Raw genomic sequence first — 17264 nt, 5'->3', positions numbered from 1 at the left:
CTCTCCTCCCCCTCCTCCCTCCCCCCGCTCCTCCATTTAGGAGGGAGGGGAGGGAGGCGGAGCCAGGAGGGAGGTGGGCGAGCCAGGAGGGAGGCCCGCTGTGGCCGCCGGAGCGCCGTTTCAGGGCTCTGGCTGCCGCAGCGGGACTTCCCAAGGCCTCGTGCAGCTCCTGGGCCCCGTTTCCAGGGCTCTGGAGGCCGAGTGGGCCTTCCAGGAGCCGGTGCGGGTCCTGGAGCCCCGTTTCAGGCTCCGGAGGCCACAGCTGCCTTCCAGAGGCCTGGTGCGGCTCTGGAGCCCCGTTTCAGGGCTCGGAGGCCACAGCGGGCCTCCTAATGGGTGCCGCCATTTTGAAGGACAAAATGGCGGCTGGAGCGGCCGAATCGGCGGCGATTTCGGGGCAGGAGGACCGGGGGCCGGCAGCAAGGCGCCACGGGCCGGATCCGGCCTGAGGCCGAGTTGCCAACCCTGGCCTATAGTATCTCATCCTACAAAGATGCTTAGTTTATACCATGTTGTTTTCACATTCAACATACTGAAGAGATACCTCTGACTTGTAATTTACCATTCAGTTTTGAACATAAATGCCTTATAAGTGGATCAATTTTCAAATGCCAAAAGGAATGTCACTGTTAGGGATCTGTAGAAGAAATCACGAGACATGTCTCAGAGTGCTCAATTGATTAATGTTGTTATTGACTTTTTAAAAGCCCAGTGTGTTTTGGCCTGTAAATTTTCATCCAGTAAATGGTATAACAGTTTCAGCTCCAGAAATTTCTGAAGCTAAATTTCAAACAGACCTTGAAGGTCTTTGAAAGCTCATACGGGCCAAAATGTATTACCTTAGCAATATAAAAACCCTCTAATCAACTAAGCACCTTGAAACTTGTCTTTGGGGGCATTACCACTTGGCAGATAAACGGAATATTGGTGCGATTCTGATTCGGATTATGTTCTGGGAAATTCTAATTTTTCCTTGTTTCCTTACAAAAAGAGGCAATTACCTCGATTCATTTAGACCCTGTTTTTGTTCCCATTTATTTTTAAATCGCTTTATTTTAAAGCGGATTATTAATTTGCTCCCGTTCCCTTTGTGTCTGCAAGCTGTCAATCAACGCCCTAGGCTTTCAGCGTCACAAGTCTTGGGAGGGAGGTTTGGGGCAGCCAATGGAAAATTTAGCTGCCTCTTGAGGCTTCTGTTGTGTCTCCCCGACTAGAGGAGCCTCTATTCGTCTTCTTCTGTGTCTCCCCATATTAACCGCCATAACTCCGTGCTAGGGAATCCTGGGAATGGTAGTTTTTATGGCACCAGCACTTCTGGCAGAGGAGGATAAATGTCTCACAAACACAACAGTTCCCATAATTCCTTAGTACTGAGCCAGGGCAGGTTTTAAGGGGTCTCAAACTGTATTATTTCTACAGTGGTTTTGGAAACTACAGTGAGTTTTTTTTCATAAATAAAAAAGTTGTTACTTTATATTTCTTTAGAAATACACCACACACCACACACACACACATCACAACACATATAAAAAAAACTACTGTTCAGTGGAGAGAGACTCTGCATCCAAGCCGCTTGGCAAATTGTATCAAGGGGAAAGGCCGCAGGCTTCAGTGGGGAGAGACTTTTGGGAAGAGAGAAGAGAAGGTTGATCCCCCCACAGATCCCTGGGCGTCCAGGCTCTCCTGGTCTCCCCAGTACTTGGGGGAAATAGAGAGAGAAGGCTGATCCCCCTCTCAGATCCCTGGGCGTCCAGGCTCTCCTGTGTCTTCCCATAGTTTTTTCTGGGAAAGAGAGAAGAGAAGGCTCAATCACCCTCAGATCCGGGCATCCAGGCTCTCCTGTTTCTTCTCATATTCCTCTGGGAAGAGGAGAAGGAGCCTCCATTTCCCCAAATCCCTTTGCTCCCCCATTGTCCCTGGGCTGTCTGAGGGCGATCAAGCAGGGATGTCCTGCAAAGTCCATCTGCTGCTCAGGGCTCAGGCAGAGGCAAAAAAGAAAAAAGAATAGTTTAAAGGTGTTCGTGGCTCTCCTCACACATCGGTCTTGAATGTGGAGCAGAGGGGAGGTTGCAATCCACCGGGGTAAAGGCTATGCGAATGGAAAAAATGGTGCTGGCGATGCAGAAAGAGAACAAAGAGGGTGACACCCCCAGGCCAGCCCTTGAGCGCTGCTCCTCCCATCTCCGGTTCCCGAATCCGACACCCTTGTCTTCCCATTCGATATTGCAAATCGGACCCTGGGAGCAAAAATAATCTGCTTTAAAACCTATGTTTTTTTAAACCGGTTTATAAGCATATAATCCGGATTACAATAAAACCCGAATCAGATTGAAACTGATGGGAACGATTCCAGAGCAAGCAGATCGAATTCAGGGTTAAATGGGAACGATGCCTCGCATCCTAATCCATGTTTTAGGCCAGTGGGAACACCACCTTTGGTTTCTTCTGCAGATTTTATGTTCCCCAGTTTTTGCTTCCACTGATGAAAACGATGCACAGGAGAGCCTTTGACTTTGCCAGCTCTCTGCTTATATATTTTCACTACTCTTCCTATTATTTCTTTCTTATAAGTAAAACCACGCCCCAATAAATCCAGAGCATAAATATAACACAGATTTCAAGCAGTTTCACCCTGATCTCTCCCCAGAAAATTCTGGGGAATGTATGTTACATACATTATATACATTATTTTATGTCCATGCCCAAAGATTTATATAGGACAGACTACTAGAAATTTCTGTGTTTGGGAGATTTAATATGGATGTAAGTTTTTCTGTATGCATCTTTAAGAGGAGTTGTACATGAAAGAGTCACCTGAACACCATTAGTAAGAGAATGTATAATATCACCTACAGATACAATAGACAGCTCAAACTGATTTTGCTAAATGTAAAAAGGTATGTTTCAAGAGAGAGGTAAGCTTGTTACACCAGAAAGGGTAAATATAATTGTTTCCTTTATATAAAGATAAATTGGATTTAATAATATTAATTTTATGCATTTAGAAAAATGGAAAAGCAAGTTGGAAACTGTCCTTTAAAACTTTGAATTCCAGAGCTGAGATGGTTTATTGGATCAGCTGAAGAAGACCCTGATGTCGAAATGGCTGTACAACTCCGGAGGTAGCCATCTTTGCTACCTTTCTACCTTTTCTTATTTGAAATATTGCCTCTTATTCTTATTGATTGCCACTGCATAGCAATTCATCATAGAAGGAACAACTTCATGATGAAGACTAGATAGAACTTTATGTACCAATTGTGAAGTTGATTCTCTCTACCTCTAACTGCTATTAGATGTTTTCCACAGCTGAGCTTGAAGAACTGAATATATACTCGACTTTGCATGACTTATTGGACTTTGCATTAGTAACTGTATTTATATACTTGTATATGGTTTATAGATATCTTTAATGTTCATCACAAGGTGCTGGTGCAAATATAATGCAAATATAATTTGATATAGGAAGTATTTATAGTATCCTTATTGTTTGCAGTACATTGTACTTAGTGATACCTAGTGTTTGGATACTTTGTTATTCTCTCCCCTTTTGGTTTTGACTATTGTGTTGCGAAACCCTCCTGGTGAATTGTTGTTTTCTGAGAGTGGGCTCAGGATAACGAATAAAGAGTTGTATATAATGTATATAATATTCTTAGCATTATAGTTAGTAAATTATCTTAAATGATAGTGCTCCTTTGATATTGGATATATAAACATTTTAATATCCAGAGATTGTCTACAACGTGAACAGTATTAGAAGCAAAACTATTTTAAGGAAAAGAAAAGAAAGTTCTTTTCTGAGAGGGGCCTGAGGATAACTAATAAAGAATTTTCAGTTCTATCAACAAATTTCACTTCCAATGAATCTTTGGTGCAAACATGTAGTGTTTATATAGACTCAATAATCTCTTGATAGTTTATTCAGAGCTTGGTCCATAGATTCTTAACAAATAATATAATTATAATAATATCATGCTGGCTGTGGAGGTCTCGCACTTGTAGCCTCAAAATAACTTTTCCAAGCTCTGGATTTATTTTACAGTGCTTAGTAACTTTTCCTTACAATAGTTTTGCTTCTAATATACTTTAAAAAAAATCATGTCCTGGAAAGACCTCTTATGTGCCCCTTAACATAACCTTACAAAACAAATAAAGTTAAACCAAGTCCAAGTTCTCTGAAGAATCCACATCATATTTTTTACAGATTGCATGACTGTGTTAGACAGGATTTTGGATACTTAGGTAGTCTTCAAGTCCAAATGGCTGTTTTCATAAAGTTGCTAATTCTTTACTGATGAGTTCTGATGTATTCATTCATTCATTCATCCCCTACAGAATGCCTGGGGGACCTCTGGCAAATGCTTACTATGCCTTTGTCCACATGGCTAGCTCCCCACTGGCAATCCTCTGAGGCCTTATTCAGGAAATTCCTATTAGGAAGAATGTCAACACCAGAAGAATGTGTTCCTGTAGAGACTCCAGTGTGTGGGGGGGGGGGGGGGGAGAAGGCATTGCCACTCCACATGGCTCCACTATACTGTTGGTGACTTGTAACCTGTATGAAAATAGCACCTCAGCATCCATGGAGTGATTTTTGATGACTTCATTAAATGTGTGATTGCTTCTAGCAATGGTTTGGAATAGCTGTGTGTGTATAGTCTTATCACCCTAGGTTTAGACAGAAGTCTGTGGCCATGATCCAAAAAGGGCTTGTTTATACCAGTGCATGTTTGTCTTGGGTGTGCTACCCCACTGTTGGGTTGTTACACAAGTAATCATGCAACTCACAAGACACCACAGTCTCTGTGCACAATGGTCAATAGATGCCCAACCAGCATGTGCTAGGGGCCACATTTACATCAACACCTTGAAAAACACAACTATTTGCACAGCAGTTATGCTGAAGTCTACTTATGCTGTCATAATCAGATACAATGCTTGTGAAACATCCTGGAAAGTACAAATACCAACATAAGGGTATATATGTCATTGTAGGTCATGAGAAGGATTGTAGCCTGTAACCAACCCCTTTACTTGCAGAACAGATGGGAGAATTTTCAGCCCAAGGGGTAACCTAACCCCAGAAAAGCGTGTTGGGAGCTGATTAGCAGCAGTTCATTATGGGTTGAATGTTTCGCCAGTTAGGAAGCAGTTTTGTCTGCCTTTGGAAAAGGCAAGGAGCACACCAAGCTGACTGAGCAGCTGTTTCAGTCAGAAGCCATTCTTCTGCCCCTTATTTGAATGAGCAGTGATCCAAGAAGGGGCTGCAATGGAGATTTTTGTGAGTCATGGTGGCAGCATCTTTGATTCAGAAGCAGAAACTAAATCTTTGCTAAGGAGGTCCACAAACATACTAGATTTAGGCTTATGAAGCTCTCCTCCTTTTTTCACTTCAAAGGACTGATCCAAGATGCTTTGCTTCCTGAGGCAAAGGACAGTATTAAACTAGGGCATGAAACTCACGGCAAGATGGCACACAGCCACCAATTCCACATGCAGAAGTGAGCTGGATGGGCAATTGAATTTCAACACCCAATTTCTGTTTCAGCACTGATGATAGGACAGTGTCTTCCCCAGCATCCAAGGCAGGCTAGTTTAGAGGATTCAGGACTAGCCATGTGGCACCCAAATGGCTATGTTGCCTCCCAACATCTGCTGCCTGGGATGCTTCCCTTATTCTGCCTAAGGATGAGCCAGCCCTGTACGCATACAATAAGGTCTATGCAGCAAAAACACTACACACAGAGGATCTTATTCAGAATCATCTAATTTGTCACCCCCCTCCCCCTTGTTCTCAGTTTTTGCTTCTGTCCCCCTCCCTTTCTTTGCATCTGGTGTGAGCTCTGAGCAATGGAAAGAATATGAAAGACAAGGAGGGAAGTCACAAACATTCACTCTCTTCACAAAAACAGTCTCTTTCCTTGTTTTTCTTTGACATGGCTGCCAAAAAAAACTTATTTCAGAACAAATTATCCAACTGGCTGCATGCACATTGCTATTAGTTTGCTTGTTTGTTTGTTTTGTGTGTTTGAAATCTTTCCCAGCACCAGACATAAGAGGATTTCTGTACTGCTGAGATAAAGGAGCTTGGGCAGAGGATGGAGATGATTGGGTCCAAGCAGGAATGGATCCATCTGACAAGCCAAAATGTCACTTCTTGTGGTTACTTTCAGTGTTCCTACTCATGTACTGCTCAGATTGCCAGGACATGTCACAAGGGATTGTATTTCTGTCAGGATGTCCAGAAACCAGGGGTGGGATGCCTGTGACCATCCAGATGTTTTCAGACTCCTAACTCTACTATCTAGAATTGAGGGAAGTAATAGTGACACTCTATTCTGCTTTGGCCAGATCTCAATATCTGTTTCCAGTTTTGGGTATTACAATTCATGTAGGATGTTGACAAGCTGAAGGGTGTCCAGAGAAGGGCACCCAAAAAAGAGAAAGGTCTGGAAACCATACCTTATGAAAAGAGACTTAGGGAGCTGGGGATGTTTAGACTGGAGAAAAGAAGGTTAAGAGGTGATGTGATAGCCCTGTTTAAGTATTTTAAGGGGTGTCATATTGAAGATGGAACAAGCTTGTTTTCTATTGCTCCAGAGACTAGGCCATGGAGCAGTGGATTCAAGCTACAGGAAGAAATTCCACCTAAATATTAGGAAGAACTTTCTGATGGTAAGAGCTGTTAGATAGTGGAACACGCTGCATCAGAGAATGGTGGATTCTCCCTTCTTTAGAGGTTTTTAAACAGAGGTTAGATTACTTTGATTATGCATTTCTGCATGGCAGGGGGTTAGCCTGGATGGCCCTTGTAGTCTCTTCCAACTTTATGATTCTATCAGCCCCAGCCAGGATGGCCAACAATTTGAGTGACTAGAGGTATAGCTCTGCAACATTTGGAGGCCCAGAGGTTCTCCCATCCCTGCTGTAATAAGGTTTGTCCCATCTTTTCATCAATATCCAGGAACCCAGGAGAAATATGTGTCCTGTGATTAACTGGATAAGCCTTTTAGTTGCAAAATTGTCCCTAAACAGAGCCCCAAATTTTGGTATTGCCATAACATTATAAAATTCACAGAAAGAAAGGAAAAGTGAGATTGAATAGGATTCTTGATATCCCTTTTCAGGGAGAAAGCTTTAAAATGGTGGATGAGTGTGACTGAGTAGCACATTTTGTCTAATTTGATTTCATCCACTGCTCAGTTCTAGCTGGACATTTCAGTTGAGTGCAAGAAGATACATCCAGCTCTTGACTGCTGTTGGTGAGCAGGGGTTTGGAAACCTCCAGGCTACACAAAGCAAGAATGCTCTGGTACTTTGGTTTCTCCTGACTCTGAAATCCATTGTTCCCTGTGGATTGCAGCCTGAAGACACTATCATCCCAGGGCTGCTGAGTTCTGCACAGTCCATTTAGCCCTTGGCCATTTGGTTAAAGAGATGAGTTTCACGAAAAGGGGGTATAAGATGAAGGGGAGTGAGTGAGTGGATGTTTGGAAACTCTGATTCGAACGTTTAAGACTGCAACTGTGCCCTGGGCTCTTTACTTTGTGGATCATTCATCTGGGATTCCCAATCAGCATTTATGAAATTCCTCCTCATGGGAAATTTGTTGTTCCATTTAAGGACTTAGAGCTTGCAGGCTGGGGGATTCTGGGTGGTATAGTCCAAAAACATAACTTGGGTAGAGTTACATAAGTACAGCAAAAGTGCTGAATGGCTAAAATAATTCTTTCCATCAATATGCAAGTCATGATGCTGTTCTTACCAATCCAGAAAAATAGATTAGTACTACAGTGTGTGAATGTGTCCCTTCATGTTGCCTGTTGATTTACAGTGGTTCCACGAATTTCCTAGTGTTTTCTTAAGCAAGAACTACTCAAAGGTGATGTTGCCTGTTCCTTCTTCTGAAGCATAGCCTACAGGACCTGGTATTCACTTGCCATCTCCCATCCAAGTACTAACTAGGGATGACCCTGCTTAGTTTACAAGAGCAGACAGTATTTGGTGCCTTTGAGATATTTAGACCCTAGCAGTACTACAGTACCCATATTATAAATGATGATAGTGGTTTGCCTACTTCCACCCAGTAAGTTCTTGACCAAGGTGAAAACTGAACCAGGCCCTGATTGTTCCATTCATTACACTCCACGTCTCTCTCCCAGCTATGGCAGTAATGGGCAAAGATCAGCCCTTCAAATCCCAACATATCCCTCATTGTTGGCTATGCTGGTGAGGGCTGGATGGGGTGCAGTTGAACTAAGTCTGGAGGGCCATAAGTTGTGTACCCCTGAGCTATACAAAGGAGCCTTGATTCACTAGCAATGTACATTCTTCCCATTCCAGAAGGCCCCGTGTTACCATCTCTTCCATCTCCATTTTAAATGAATCAAGTAGCAATTATGTGATGCCTATGAAACTCTGGAGGGGTGGCCTGGAGCTGAGCAATGTAGATTCTAGACATAAGGTGCTTTCAATCAAGGGCTTTACAGTGCAATCCCAGTACTTCTTCTAAAGTACAAATTCCAAAATTAGAGGCTTACATATTCCTATTGGCCAAGGGTCTCATGTTTTCCCCACATTTTCTTCTCTATTTTTACTTACCGCAGAAAATTTGCCAAAGTGGGAAAGAACAGTTGAACAAGGTTTTTTGCTTTCCATCTAAAAACATCTGTGCAATCTCCCACTTGGCAAAAAGAGTCTCTTGTGTTTCCATTTTCAGTACCAGCTCCAAACAACTCTCTCTGCTCTGCTCCATGTGGTTCCTCTTGACTATCAGTTTTCTAAACCTTATATCACCAATTAATTCATCAATGAGTTTTTCTCTTTCTTCCCTTCCTGAAAGCTGGTGCACATTATCATTTTGCTACAGGCGAGGAACCAACTTGTGTAAAACCTTCCAATGAATGCCCCATGCTCAGATGCCTCCCATCTTTGCAGTGCATTGTATTCATGTTAAGTGCACAAGGACAGCTTTACTATTCTTATTTGAGCAAATATTCACTTTACAGGTTGTGTCTGTTATGCAGCAATAGGGATATATTTTGCACTCCCCCTTTAGTTTTTAAATTCTGACCTTCTTTTTCAATTCTTGATAAATATATATTATCACTGACACTTTCAGCATCTATATTTCAGGATATGATGCCATTAAAATGGCAGAATAAATTAATTTGAGGAGGCAGTTTCTTCCCCCTCCCTTCTCTCCCAAAATAGCCCATTGGGGACTAAGCATGCACAGTATGCATGGAATATAGAATGGTGGTAGTGGTGAGGACAGAAAAGAGGGGACCAGAATGGAGGATCTGAAATAGGACACACTTTGAAACCATGAACTGCAACAGTTGAGCACTATTTAGGCATTCATCCTTGAACTTGAAAATGCAAGCTTTTTTGAACTACAAGTCCCTGGATGCTGCAGCCAACTGTATTGTTTGGGCAGTTCTGTGAGGTGGAGTCCAAAAAGTAGCTTCTGTAAGGAGTTTAATCACACTGGGACTAATTTCAGCATTAACGAGAGATTAAAGCACATTTAAAGCATCCTGCAAATAAAGTGAAAATGGCAAGTAATTGCACAAATGATTATCACACGCAATTGTGATATTGGAAATGCATTGTCGCTGAAATCCCGAAAGTAAAAAGATGCCTATTAAAAGCTTCTGTGTGACCACTCTAATGTCTGGTTTTATGAGACATCGTATGAAATCATTTCGCTTAATGATACAATTTTTGTGGGATATTCACAGGATAAATTCCCGATCTCTTTCGTGTGATAAACTCCTAAGCTCAGTTAATTCCCCTCTCATGATTAGAGTCTGCTCCCATTCTTTAGCATCAACATCCCACATCATGATCTGGAGAACAGTGGGGTTGGCAGTGGGAAGTCTGCTCCATTCTCACCATCATTTAGAATCTGGGGGCCTTTCCCACTACATCATTCTCATGTTCCACTTTAATTGTCATGGCAACAATTTAAGGAAATCTGGGATTTTCAGTTTCGTCAGAGGCTCTAGAGGAGCTTTCTGGCTGAGACTTCTGAAGGCCCCTGCCTCCACTGCAAATCCCAGGAACCCAGAATGGAGCCATGGCAGTCAAAGTGGAATCACAGCACTATAACTACGTAGTGTGCGAGTGCCCTTGGGAAAGAGTTGAAGGAAACTCATCCTCACCACCCTCCATCCTCTGATGGAGAGATTTAGGATACCTAAATAAGGTTGTAGAGTTTGAATTGGAAAGACAAAATAGGTATGCATTTGCATCAAGACAGATTTTGATTGATATAGTAGGCCAACATGAATAAAATGCAAGATTCAAAGTGCCACTGTGAAGATATTCTTGGCCTCCAGGGCTCTACAAGGGTTTCTGTGTTTTCTCAGACTTTGTGGCGCACCCTTAAGACTGATCAGAGGATGTTTAGATTGCTCATTAAAAGTAGTGTCAGGCAAGTTATGATACAGAGAATAAATATTTGTATTTTGAGAGGTGATTATCTCCCAAGCCTGCCTTATTTTTCAACATAGAAACTGGAGGTTCTTCTACATTAAAATGCATCAGATAATGCTTCTGCATTCATAGGAGTCTGTATAGTCTCAATAAAAATATATAGTAGTTTATTGTAAATTGGGTAAAAAGAGAGCCTCTGAAAACCTCTGGGCTGCCAGAGTTGTATCCTGAGAATTCCTAACAGGCCTGACTTCAGAGTCTTGTCCAAAATTATGTTTCAAACCAGGCCCAATTCTAGTGTTAAAATCTACACATAGCAGAAGCCTTGTGAAGGGATACTTACGCTCCAGGAGGGTAAGGATTTGAGATATACTATTGCAAATGATATTGGGACCTACATTTTTCAATAAATGTAGTTCAATAAATAAGAGAACTAAAGTGCGTGCCCTTAATAAAGATGGCCAGTATATATTGTGGAAAAGAACTTGCAAATCGACTAATATAAATGTAATAAGACTACCATAATTCTTTATTGTCTTAGACGCTGAGGTCAATAAACAGAACTGCTTTAAATAACTAAGGGTCATTTCCTGAAAACAGCATATAAAATACATAGTGTTATGTGTTTATTATACATGATTATTTATATGTGAGATGTAGCCCTCCCCCTTTCTCATTACTTCATTTTCTTTCTTGTTGTGTGCCTTCACATTGTTTCAGACTTATGGTAAGGTGGACATTGGGGCTTTCTTGGTCAGATTTGTTCAGAATGAGCTTGTCATTGCCTTCTTCTGAGGCTGAGAGAGTATGACTTGTCCAAGGTCACCCAATGGGTTTCCAGCTGAGTGGGAATTTAAACTTCTCAAAAGAAGGCAAAGGCAACCCCTCTCTGAACAAATCCTACCAAGAAAACCCTGTGATAGTTTCATCCTTGGGTTGCTATAAGTCAGAAACAACTCAAAGGCACACAGCAACAGGTCTCAGAATGTTAACACTCAAACCCCTACACCACTCTGGTTCACTTTTGCAATGATTATAAATATAAATCCAGAACTGTTTATCACTTTATTATTATTAAAGATGTGTCTGTTTTAAAGGTATGTCTATTTCCATCCCAGTACTTGAGCACAGAACTATCAAGATGTTTTTTCCCTTAATTAAAAGAGGATTGAATTGCACATTGCAAAGCTATCTTCACTCTCCCAAAATTTAGGGGAATGGAATCTTTTGCTGTTGTTATTCAAAATGGGCTTGCAATGTTATTTTGCAAGGCTGAAGTACAGCTAGTTAAGCATTGCTTTTACATGCTGAAAGCCTCCCTGCCCTCTCCCCATCTATGTAAGAATCAGGATATTTTTTAGAGCTTGCGACCAACACCTTATTTTCCATGCACAGTTCAGTGAGGGATCAGTGGAGAAGACTAAAGGTGTTCAAGGAAAGCAGGCCCAGCCATTAATAATTTAAATATGGAGCCCTGGTGTCACAGTTTTTAAATGCCTGTACTGCAGCCAAAAAGTTGTGAGTTTGATCCTGCAGGGCTCCAGGTTGACTCAGCCTTCCATCTTTTTGTTGGTCAGTAAAATGAGTAGCCAGCTTGTTGGAGGCTGTTGGTAAACCACTTAGAGAGTCCTTAGCACTATAAATATGTATAGAAATGTAAGTGCTATTGCCATTGCTGTAAAATTGCCATTGCTATAAATTTACGTTCAATAACATTTCCCTGAATGATGCACAGATTAAAAACATAACGTTGGCTTAGCAATAATTTAAAATCACTAAAATCACTAACTCAGCTGAAATCACTAACACTTTGGTCACCTATTTCTTAGGGTTGACACAAAATGTCCTTTCACACTACATAATAAAGCACTATGGTGTCACTTTGAATGCAATGGTTCTGTCCTATAAAATCCTGGTGAGATCAGTAGTTTGGTGACAGGCACCAGAAGAACTTGCTGGCTGAGAATTGTAAATGCCCCTCTGTAAACCACAAATCCCAGGATTCCATAGAGTTGTCATGGCAGTTAAACTGGAATCAGAGTGCTATAATTGTGTAATGTGAAAAGATCTTAAGTAGAGCTAAGACTGAATCCAGCTAAAAATAGTGGAACATTACATCCAGTTGAAAATAACTACAATATGCATTAAAATGCATCCCATACATATTATATTCTATAAACAATTGCAGCTCAAAACTCTTTCAGGCATAACAAAATTTCTGTTTAATGCCAGAAAGAACCCTGAATTGCATTTGTTTAGATAAGATTCATATTTTCACATTTTGTTATTTTGCAAACTGCTGAACATCTGGACTAGATAAATGTGTGTACTTCCCCCTCCCCATACAGATTTTATTAAATAGTAATAACCATCATTCACATTAAACAGAACAAAGGAAATGACTGAACTGGGCCATCAGAGCCCAAGTATGGGAGAGTGGAGGAGAAATTTTTCCAGGCTGGAAGCTCATGGCCACAAGGAAAGGGATTTGCCTCCAGATGGGCTGTAGTTCAATGGTAGATCACATGTTTTGCATGCAGAATATCTGAGATTCCCCTCTTGACATTTTCACATAGGGAAGTGTTTGTGGGATGGAGAGTATATCTGAAACCATAGAGAGTCAGTAGCTGTCTAGCATACCCTCCTATTGTCTAGATTTGGAGTGACAGTTCTGATTAGTCCTCTATGGTCCTGCTTTTTCAGCTGCTTTAAAATGTTCCAGTTTCTCTCTCCTTCTCCCACATCCCCCTTGTCATCAGCTTGCTTCAATTGCTACAAACTGAGTTTATTGTGCAAAAGTTGTTTGTTTGTTGTTGTGTGCCTTCCAGTTGTTTCTGATTTATGGCAACCCTAAGGCAAACCTATAATGGGATTTTCTTTCTTCAGGGGGGTTTGCTATTGGCATCCTCTGAGGCTGAGAAAGTGTGACTTCTCCAAGGACATCTAGTGGGTTTCCATGGCCAAGATGGGATTTGAACTCTCTAGATTCATAGTCCAGTGCTCAAACCACTGCACCACTACACTGATCATGCACTCAATTAATTCAGAAAGGAGAGAGAAGAGGTGTGGAAGGAATCTGGCCCTTACCTGTAGGCAAAGCCAAATTGCTGAAGTCTCTCCTAGCTTGTGTGATCTTCCCCATTAATCAGTTCTGGCATCTTGACAACACTCTGATGTTTTCTGGACACAAGCATCCCAGTTTTCATCTGAGAAATGTTGAAGTGTATGGTCTAAAGTTGTGGGTCAAATATCTGTCTCCGTGAATGGCTGTTCCATATGCTTCAATCAGGAATTGTGCAGCCATCTAAGATACTGTTGGACTGCAGCATCCAGTAGCCATAGCCAGCAAAACCAATGGCAAAATATTCTGGGAGCTGCAATTCACCATCATCTGGAGAGCTGGACAAAGCTCACCCCTGTTCTAAATTGCAGATCTTACTAGAGGATATTTATGTATAGCCATTTTCCTGTATGTGTTCTTCCACTTTGCTGCAGTATAAATTCTTGCCATGCATAAAATTAATTGTGCACCCCATATTCATAGAATCATAGAATCATAGAATCGTAGAGTTGGAAGAGACCACTAGGGCCATCCAGTCCAACCCCCTGCCATGCAGGAAATCCAAATCAAAGCATCCCTGACAGATGGCCATCCAACCTCTGTTTAAAGACCTCCAAGGAAGGAGACTCTATCACCCTCCGAGGAAGTGCAATCCACTGTCGAACAGCCCTTACTGTCAGGAAGTTCCTCCTAATGTTCAGGTGGAATCTCTTTTCCTGTAGTTCGCATCCATTGTTCCGGGTCCTGTTCTCTGGAGCAGCAGAAAACAAGCTTGCTCCCTCTTCAACATGACATCCTTTCAAATATTTAAACAAGGCTATCATATCACCTCTTAACCTTCTTTTCTCCAGGCTAAACATCCCCAGCTCCCTAAGCCGTTCCTCATAGGGCATGGTTTCCAGACCCTTCACCATTTTTGTCGCCCTCCTTTGGACACGCTCCATATTCCAGGTCTCTTTCCTGATAATTCAAGGTTCAAATCCTACAGCATTGCTTGTAATGAATTATTTCCTATTAATCTGAACCATTTCCCAATGCTTTGGAATATACATGAATTGATATGCATTGCAAGATAGAATATACGGTATAATTCACATGATGTATCACTGAAGCAATTTTATACAGATTCTTCTTATACAGTTTTATGCATTTCAAGGGTTTTACAGTATACTAAATCCAATTTCATGTATTGTGGAACAGTAGAGTTTACAGTCTTCTCCCATTTATTCTAATATGGATGAGTTCAAAAACAATCCTGCTTACAGGGGTTTTTTAAAAAAGAATCTCTATATTGATTTCCTTTGTCTTGTCTTTAATCATTCATGAGATTTTAGAACTGTTCATTTCTATGACCCAATCCCAGTAGTCAGTTGAGGTGTCAGCAAAATGCTGCTAGAAATTTTGTGTAGTAGGAGTTCCCCCTAGTGGTAAAGTGTATACAAGATGCAAATAACAAAATTTGGTTAAGGATCATCTAAGACAGTGATAGTGAACCTTTTAGAGGCCGAGTGCCCAACCTGCAACCCAAAACCCACTTATTTATTGCAAAGTGCCATGTCCCTCTGGCCTTCTAGTAACAAACTCTGGCAAACTCTGTGTTGGGGTGATGGCACATGTGCCCACAGAGAGGGCTCTGAGTGCCACCTCTGACACGCGTGCCATAGGTTCGCCATCACTGATCTAAGAAATGATCTAGAAACAGGGAAATCTGAATTATGTGTTCAGAGGAGTCTGTTTTGTTCACTGATTGTACTGTCATTTAATACTTTTTCTTAACTGAAAATAAGGTTCCGCTGTTCCTCCGCTTCTGCTCTAACCTCTCCCTTTACCTTACTGGTAAGATGGGCCAAGGCACAAATAATATTCACCATGGGAATGCTGCTGAAATTAGTAAACCTATGGTGATCCTTCCATTTTATGCATGATAGTATCACAAGGCTCTTCTCCACTATGTACTGAATTGCTGTGTTCCATTTCCATGATGCGGACTGGGATATTAGAGAGGCATAATATGATGGTAGCTAGCCCTGAGTACAATGTGCCGTGGGTGGGATATGGATCACTCCCACAGGCATGGTAGTTATTTCAGAAGTATCCCCTCTGGGAAATGAAGTATGTGATGTGCCCTTAAACTCCGTGTTCTGTCCAGCAGCTACAAAATGGGAGCTTAAAAAATGGTAAATTATGAGAATATTAATTAGGGCTGTCATGGTCAGTCAAGTAATCAATTACATTAATTGTTGTTTTTAAAAAGCCTTTTATATAAAGGATAAAACTGTCCCCAGACAACAGATTATTAAGCATTTATTTATTTAAAAGCTCTTACTCTAATTGTTTTGTGCCTCATCAAACCACTGGAAAGAGGCACCTCCTTAGAAAGAGGTGTTCCCCCTTTTCTGTGCCTGCTCTGAAAGGGTACCTGTTGTGATGCACATGTTCACCTTTTGCTTTTGTTCTTCTACAGATTTACCAAGATATACCCATATACACTCGACTATCAGTCAAGCTCATGTATAAGTTGAGGGCAAGTTTAGGGGCCAAAATTATGGATTTTGATATGGTCTGTGTATAAGTTGAGGGTAAAAGTTAAGGGCAAGTAGCAAAGGATGCAAAGGATGTAGCAAAGGAAATGATGCCAAAGAACTTACAAAACAAAACTCTACCAGGCATAAATTGTGCTCACCCTAAAGGCTGGATGGAAAAGGAGGAAAATACTGCCACCATTTTCCTACCAGAAGGAAAAGGCCAGAAGCAGTGCCACAGTGGAGAGAGTGGATGTGGTCAATGCTTCTTTTAAGTTCTCCCAGGATGGACTCTTGCCTTTCACCACTCTACTCAGAGAAGGGGATAGTCCCTTCTTTTTTTAAATAAGAGTAAAAATACAGTACTTACACTGACCTGTAGATAGGTGGGCCCAGGTTTTTTTTGAGTCATTTTTTGACTAAAATTTCTAGAATTATACATGAGTATATTTAGTACTCAACTAACATTGGTTTAATCAGGCCAGTGCCTGTTTATTAACTGAACTCCCAATACCGAGATCAGAGAAACTGATCCTGAAGTACAGACCTATGCAGAAGTATGCCACGGAGTTCAGTGGAACCTATTTCTGGGTAAGTGGGGATAGTATTGCAACCTTAGGCTGCAGTTGTTAAAGCCTGTCAGCTGGTTTATCAGTTGGGGAACAACTCCACTGGTAGGGTGGCAGTTATGCACCTTGAGGAGCTCTCAATACACCTCTAGAGGTATAACATGTTAATCCAGTGGTCACGTTCAGTTAGAAACTATTTCGTACATGTGTTGAGTATGTGTGTGTTAGGGGAATTCGGGGACCTGTGCTAAACAAAACCTTCTAATTCCCCACCACCATCATAAGAAAAGAGCCAAGAATTATGCCAGCCTTGAAGCTGGTGTCATTAAGACAACCCCCTCACGTATACATTTGCACTAAGGAATAAAAAAAATGAAAAGCTATTCCATCAACCTTCTTCCTTCCTGGTTGCATGAACCCGGGAGGTATACAAAATGGGGGGTATATTCCTGCCACAGAATCTCGCCCTGACCTCCATAACATTATTATTTTTACCTTTTCTGTGAATAGCCAACACAACCCTTTCCCTCCAAATTCAAACCTTCTCTCATATGGAAATAAACTTCTACTAGAGGGTATATTTCATGGCAGAGATAAGAAAGTTTATTTTTTTGGACTACAACATACCCTCCAACTGTCCCAATTTGGCAGGGACAGTCTCAATTAAGG

Source organism: Sceloporus undulatus, chromosome 2, assembly GCF_019175285.1.
Source record: "Sceloporus undulatus isolate JIND9_A2432 ecotype Alabama chromosome 2, SceUnd_v1.1, whole genome shotgun sequence".
Taxonomy (NCBI): Eukaryota; Metazoa; Chordata; class Lepidosauria; order Squamata; family Phrynosomatidae; genus Sceloporus; species Sceloporus undulatus.
The sequence above is the reverse complement of the archived record's forward strand: the minus strand, read 5'-3'. Positions refer to the sequence as shown.